Source organism: Cibotium barometz, chromosome 19 (assembly GCF_041138505.1).
Source record: "Cibotium barometz isolate CiBa-2024 chromosome 19, ASM4113850v1, whole genome shotgun sequence".
Lineage (NCBI taxonomy): Eukaryota > Viridiplantae > Streptophyta > Polypodiopsida > Cyatheales > Cibotiaceae > Cibotium > Cibotium barometz.
This window is the reverse complement of record NC_141064.1, coordinates 36,447,193-36,455,240: the sequence shown is the minus strand read 5'-3', so window position 1 is coordinate 36,455,240 and position 8,048 is coordinate 36,447,193.

Below are 8,048 nucleotides of genomic sequence, written 5' to 3'. Positions count from 1 at the left end.
GGCATGTAAATCAAATCATGCATGGACAAATGTGTGGCAAGCAACCCGGATCTTTCTTGTTGTGTTCAGATGCGATTCGAACTCATTTCGGATCCGAAACTCTGTTATGGCGATTTCGCACTATCTTCGTCTCGGGACGCAACTTTGATATGCTGGGAGAAGTGATTGCGATGCCCAAATCCATGCACGGAGTGATGTGGACATAGAGCAACTTCCCTAACACAAGTCCATGTGGTCCGTTCTCTGATGGGGTCCCGGATCCTCAACTTCTAACTGTCTGAATCTGGGTTCTCGAAAAAGATGCACCAGCGTGGTAAATGGCGAAAATTTCCAACAGTGGCCCAAATGACGCCGAAGAGGCATGAAATTGAAATCATGCAAGGACAAATGTGTGGCAAGCAACCCGAATCTTTCTTGTTGTGTTCAGATGCGATTCAGACTCATTTCGGATCCGAAACTCTGTTATGGCAATTTTGCACTATCTTCGCTGGGACCAAACTTTGACACGCTGGGAGAAGTGATTGCGATGCCCAAATCCATGCATGGAGTGATATGGACATAGAGAAACTTCCCTAGCACAAGTTCGTGTGGTCCGTACTCTGATGGGGTCCCTGATCCTCAACTTCTAACTGTCCGAATCCAAGTTCTCAAAAACGATGCACGAGCGTGCCAAATGGCGGAAATTTCCAACCGTGGCCCAAATGGTGCTGAAGAGGCATGAAATTCGAATCATGAATAAACAAATGTGTGGCAAGCAACCCGAATCTTTCTTGTTGTGTTCAGATGTGATTCGGACTCATTTCGGATCTGAAACTCTGTTGTGGCGATTTTGCACTATCTTCGCCGGGACCCAACTTTGACGTGCTGGGAGAAGTGATTGTGATGCCCAAATCCATGCACAGAGTGATGTGGACATAGAGCAACTTCCCAAGCACAAGTCTGTGTGGTCCGTTCTCTGATGGGGTCCCGGATCCTCAACTTCTAACTGTCCGAATCTGGGTTCTCGAAAAAGATGCATGAGCGTGGTAAATGGCAGAAATTTCACACAGTGGCCCAAACGATGCCAAAGAGGCATGAAATTCAAATCATGCATGGACAAATGTGTGGCAAGCATCCCAGATCTTTCTTGTTGTGTTCAAATACGATTCGGACTCATTTCGGATTCGAAACTCTGTTATGGCTCTTTTGCACTATCTTCGCCAGGACCCAACTTTGATGCACAGGGAGAAGTGATTGAGATGCCCAAATCCATGCAGGAAGTAATGTGGACATAGAGAAACTTCCCTAGCATAAGTCTGTGTGGTCTGTTCTCTGATGGGATCCCGAATCCTCAATTTCTAACTGTCCAAATTCGGGTTCTCAAAAAGATGCACGAGCGTGCCAAATGTCGAAATTTCCAACCGTGGCCCAAACGGCACCGAAGAGGCATGAAATTTGAATCATGCATGGAAAAATGTGTGGCAAAAAGCAACCCGGATCTTTCTTGTTATGTTCAGATGCGATTCGGACTCATTTCGGATCCGAAACCCTGTTATGGGGATTTTGCACTATCTTTGCCGAGAAGTGATTGCGATGCCCAAATCCATGCGCGGAGTGATGTGGACATAGAGCAACTTCCCTAGCACAAGTCCGTGTGGTCCATTCTCTGATGGGGTCCCGGATCCTCAACTTCTAACTGTTCAAATCCGGGTTCTCGAAAAAGATGCACGAGCGTGCCAAATGGCAAAAATTTACAACCGTGGCCCAAACGGCCCCGAAGAGGCATGAAATTCGAATCATGCATGGACAAATGTGTGGAAAACAACCCGGATCTAGCTGTGTACCATGCAGAGCAACAAAACCAATTACTGGAAGAAGAGACCTACTTCACATGAGACGAGAACCAAGGAGCTACAATTGCATCCGATCTAGCTCTACCATTTGGGGGAGCTAGAATGCATCAATCTAGCTATGTACCATGCAGATCAACAAAATCAATTACTCTAAGAAGAGATCTACTTCACATGCCAATAACCTAGAAGCTAGAATTGCATTTGATCTAGCTCTACCACGTGGTAGAGCTGTATGCAACCTAGACCACATCGTAGAGCTAGACTGCTTTGAAGTTTAGCTCTACCATGTGGTGGAGCTAGAATTGCATTTGAGGTCTAGCTCTCCCATGTGGTAGAGCTAGAATGCATTGATGTAGCTGTGTACCATGCAAATCAACAAAACCAATTACTCCAAGAAGAGACCATGACGAGAACCAAGGAGATAAACAAGTGTGTTGAATGGCGTTGGGACCCAAATTTCACGCGCTGGGAGAAGTGATTGCGATGCCCAAATCCATGCACGGAGTGATGTGGACATAGAGCAACTTCCCTAGCACAAGTCCGTGTGGTCCACTCTTTGATGGGGTCCCGGATCCTCAACTTCTAAATGTCCGAATTGAGGTTCTCGAAAAAGATGCACGAGCGTGCTAAATGGTAGAAATTTCGAACCGTGGCCCAAACGGCGCCGAAGAGGCATGAAAATCGAATCATGCATGGACAAATGTGTGGCAAGCAACCTGGATCTTTCTTGTTGTATTCAAATGCGATTCGGACTCATTTCGGACCTGAAACTCTGTTATGGCAATTTTGCATTATCTTCCCCGAGACCCACTTTGACGCCCTAGGAGAACTGATTGCGATGCCCAAATCCATGCACGGAGTGAAGTGTACATAGAGCAACTTTCCTAGCACAATTTCGTGTGGTCCGTTCTCTCATGGGGTCCCAGACCCTCTGCACGAGCGTGCCAAATGGCAAAAATTTCAAACCGTGAACCAAACGGCGCCGAAGAGGCATGAAAATCGAATCATGCATGGACAAATATGTGGCAACCAACCCGGATCTTTCTTGTTATGTTCAGATGCGATTTGGACTCATTTCGGATCCGAAACTCTGTTATGGTAATTTTGCACTATCTTTGCCGGGACCCAACTTTGATGTGCTGGGAGAAGTGATTGCGATGCCTAAATCCATGCATAGAGTGATGTTTTATATAACAACTTCCCTAACACAAGTCCGTGTGGTCCGTTCTCTGTTGGGGTCCCAGATCCTCAACTTCTAACTGTCCGAATCCGGGTTCTCGAAAAAGATGCACGAGCGTGGTAAATGGCGGAAATTTTCAACAGTGGCCCAAACGGCGCCGAAGAGGCATGAAATTCGAATCATGCAAGGACAAATGTGTGGGAAGCAACCCGGATCTTTCTTGTTGTGTTGAGATGAAATTCAGACTCATTTCGGATCTGAAACTCTGTTATGGCGATTTTGGACTATCTTCGTCGAGACCCAACTTTGACGCGCTGGGAGAATTGATTGCGATTCCCAAATCCATGCACGGAGTGATGTGGACATAGAGCAACTTCCCTAGCACAAGTCCGTCTGGTCCATTCTCTGATGGGGTCCTGGATCCTCAACTTCTAACTGTCCGAATCCGGGTTCTCGAGCGAAAAGGATGCATGAGCATGGTAAACGGCGAAAATTTCCAACAGTGGCCCAAACGGCACCGAAGAGGTATGAAATTCGAATCATGCATGGACAAATGTGTGGCAAGCAATCTGGATCTTTCTTGTTGTGCTTAGATGCGATTCGGACTCATTTCATATCCGAAACTCTGTTATGGCGATTGTGCACTATCTTTGCGCCGGGACCCAAATTTGATGCGCTGGGAGAAGTGATTGCGATGCCCAAATCCATGCACCTAATGATGTGGACATAAAGCAACTTTCCTAGCACAAGTTTGTGTGGTCCGTTCTCTGATGGGGTCCCAGATCCTCAACTTCTAAACTATCCGAATACGAGTTCTCGAAAAAGATACACGATCGTGGCAAATGGCGAAAATTTTCAACAGTGGCCCAAACGGCATCGAAGAGGCATGAAATTCGAATCATGCATGAACAAATGTGTGGCAAGCAACCTGGATCTTTCTTGTTGTGTTTAGATGCGATTCGGACTCATTTCGGACCCGAAACTCTGTTATGGCGATTTTGCACTATCTTCCCTGGGACCCAACTTTGATGCGCTGGGAGAACTGGTTACGATGCCCAAATCCATGCACGGAGTGATGGACATGCAGCAACGTCCCTAGCACAAGTCCATGTGCTCCGTTCTCTGATAGGATCCCAAATCCTCAACTTCTAACTGTCCGAATCCGGGTTCTTGAAAAAGATGCACGAGGGTGCCAAATGGCAGGAATTTCCAACGGTGGCCCAAACAGCGCCGAAGAGGCATGAAAATCGAATCATGCATGGACAAATGTGTGGCAAGCAACCCAGATCTCTCTTGTTGTGTTCAGATGCGATTCGGACTCATTTCGGAGCCGAAACTCTGTTATGGCGATTTTGCTGCAGGGACCCAACTTTGACACGTTGGGAGAAGTGATTGCGATGCCCAAATCCATGCACGGAGTGATGTAGACATAGAGCAATTTCCCTAACACAAGTCCGTGTGGTCCGTTCTCTCATGGGGTCCCGGATCCTCAACTTCTAATTGTCCCAATCCGGGTTCTCAAAAAAGATACAGGAGCATGGTAAATGGAAATTTCCAACCGTGGCCCAAACGGTGCTGAAGAGGCATGAAATTCGAATCATGTAAAAACAAACGTGTGGCAAGCAACCCGGATCCTTCTTGTTGTGTTCAGATGTGATTCGGACTCATTTCGGATCCGAAACTCTGTTGTGGCCATTTTGCACTATCTTCGTCGGGACCCAACTTTGATGCGCTGGGAGAAGTGATTACGATGCCCAAATCCATGCACAGAGTGAGGTGGACATAGAGCAACTTCCCTAGCACAAGTCCGTGTAGTCCGTTCTCTGATGGGGTCCCGGATCCTCAACTTCTAACTATCTAAATCCAGGTTCTCGAAAAAGATGCGCGAGCGTGGTAAATGGTGAAAATTTACAACAGTGGCCCAAACGACGCCGAAGAGGCATGAAATTCGAATCATGCATGGACAAATGTGTGGCAAGAAACCCGGATCTTTCTTGTTGTGTTCAGATACGATTCGGACTCATTTCGGATCCGAAACTCTATGGCGATTTTCCACTATCTTCGTCGGGCCCAACTTTGATGCATAGGGAGAAGTGATTGAGATGCTCAAATCCATGCACGCAGTGATGTGGACATAGAGCAACTTCCCTAGCATAAGTCCGTGTGGTCCGTTCTCTGATGGGGTCCCGGATCTTCAACTTCTAACTGTCCCAATCCGGGTTCTCAAAAAAGATGCACGAGCGTGCACTACAAGACAATGCTGCCATACACGCGATAAATTACGAGCGCGTGTATGGTCGCGCTTGTATTTGAATAGAATCAGGCACGTGTATTTTAGCATTTAAGTTTGCGTGTATATTTGCATTTATCAACGCGTGTATAAATGCGTTTATATAAACGCAGTAATACACGCATCTATACACGCTAATATTCACGGATTAATACATGCTATTATACACGGATTAATACACGCCACTATACACGGATTAATACACGCATGGCAGAGAAAAACTGAAGAAAAACTGAAGAAATACATGCATTTACAACAATGAAATATATTCAAAAATAAATCATGCATATGAGATGATAGAAATGTCATCAATTTAGAACGTACAGTGACGGATTGGTTAGGGTTTGATCTCATCTTCAATAAGATCCATCCTTGCCAGACGATCAACATCAATATCCATTTGATCAATTTGTAAGGCTACGATTAAATTTATTCCACTATCGATATTCTGTACTCCATTGATAATGGTATCGATGTCCTGATCATCCTCATCAACATCACCATCATCCTCAATGGTAGGGTCATTCTCATGATCATGAGAAATGACATGCTCATCCTCATTATCATGATCATCTCTTATTTCTTGATCATCGATCACAACATCTTCAATGGCATGTTTGACATCATCTTCATTGCGGCTTGTTACATCCTCCATATGCTCCATATCAGTGAATGTATTATACATCACTTTGGAACGTGGTGCAATAGGGATGACGTACCACCATTTAATGTCATGCACCATTGGTAGATAGATAACCTACTCAAATACACATAGTACAGTAATTAATTAGCATATCAAAAGTCAAGGGGTACGCGAGCTTAGATATATATGTACATGAAACACATTAGTAAAAAAATGCATACCTGCTCACATTGTTGTGGCAATACGAGCCTATCTTTCTTTGTTTGCCAGAACTTTGTAGAGTCAATAGTTACATATCCACTTGCATGGCGTTTTATCGTTGCATCAGGCCCTTTTTCCACCACGTTCATTTACCATTTGACATCCAAAACATACACAAAGAAGCGACGAAAGTCAAGCCTAAATATGTCTTGGATTATGCCACAATAATCATCCATTTTTCCATTAGCTCCCTCAAAGCTACTAATGACACCGCAATCTTGTGTATTTCTCTTTTCATCAATTCTTTGTGTTCAAAAATGCTTGCCTTCACACCATATAGCATTGAACATAGTGCACTAGACCAAAATAGAAGCAATATTTATGTAAGCAATGTGAATAAATATTAAAAGCAAATTACTTACAACTAATGCAAAACATTAGTTCTATGTACCTTTGACATGCATCCTCGTGCATACTCCCATTCTTCCACCGTGATATGCAGCCCCTTCGTCGCTCTCTGCTCTCTCCATTTCCTCATGCAACCAATCAACATGGATATCATTCGGAAGTGTTGCTAGATGCTTAGGGTATGCCTTCCGAGAGCCATGTTGCCTCCGAAAGAGAGCTCTTTCTGCTTGCCTTTTTGTCTTTGCATCCTCATATCTTGTAACCCATCTGCTCATCACATCACTATTAAGGATCACATTACTATTAAGGATACACGCTGTATGCGGTGCTTTTGAAACCAAATGGATTCACTCCATCCATACCCAGGCCAAGTCTCAAGTTTCTGGGCTCTGTTTTAAAGCTGGGCCACTCATCTTCAATATGCTTCGAAGCAGGAGTGTCTGCGGGAATTCTCCACATGCCATCATCCGATCGATGTGAGGAATGCCATGACATGAGCTCTGCTATGGATTTGCACTTGAACATGTGTTTGATGCGAGGAATTATAGGAAAGTGTCGCAAGACTTTACGAGGTACATCAAAACTCTTCATATCTGTTCTGTACCTTGCTTCACCACAAGTGGAACAATGTAGAGCCTCCTTATGCGTCCCACGAAAGAGAATGAAATCATTGATGCATGCATGTATGCGATCATAATCCAGTCCTCCAAGAGATGTCACATAGCGCCTCACTATGTCTCTTGAGGTGGGTAGTCTATTTTCCTTTGGAAGCATGTTTGATAATAGCCTACATCCAATATCATCAATTATAATTAGTCTTAAATCCTAAACCTTAAACCACTAATTCAAATTTGTAAGTTAGAATGCTTACTTCAATAATGCGTCAAGACTTGCATTGCTCCATCCATAAACTGTTTGTATATTAAGTAGTTCAAGTGAAGCACGTAAAACAGAGAATGTGCACCCTTCAAACACCGGTGTCGATGAAGCCTTATAAAGATGCTCTTGTTCCATATCATCGTCGTCCATACCTTTGGGATCATCCCTAAAAAGATTCCGCACCATATCATCAAGCACCTCCTCTTCCACAACTTCGTGGGGTGCAGGGCTATTGTCATCCCTTTCCCACTCATCTTTGACAATAGATCCCGAAGCTCCAGCATCATCTTGTCGACGCTTTGCGTGCTCTCGTCGCGCGTAGGGTACCATGCTAGGGTGTGGTACTACATCCTGCTTCAATTAGAGTTTATATATTACAACTCTATTAATTTAATTTGGATACCATGAGTCATTTGAATACCATCAATTTACATCTACTCACCTCTAAACCTGTTTGATTCCATTCTCCATACATGGAGATGTGATTCAAGGTAATCGACGTGCTCGTACAATGCATCCTTGACATCGATTACACATACATTTGATCCGTTGTCCCAACCACACATCGCGATTACGATGACGCATTGTCTCATCTTCCCCAGAACTGCTTGAAGA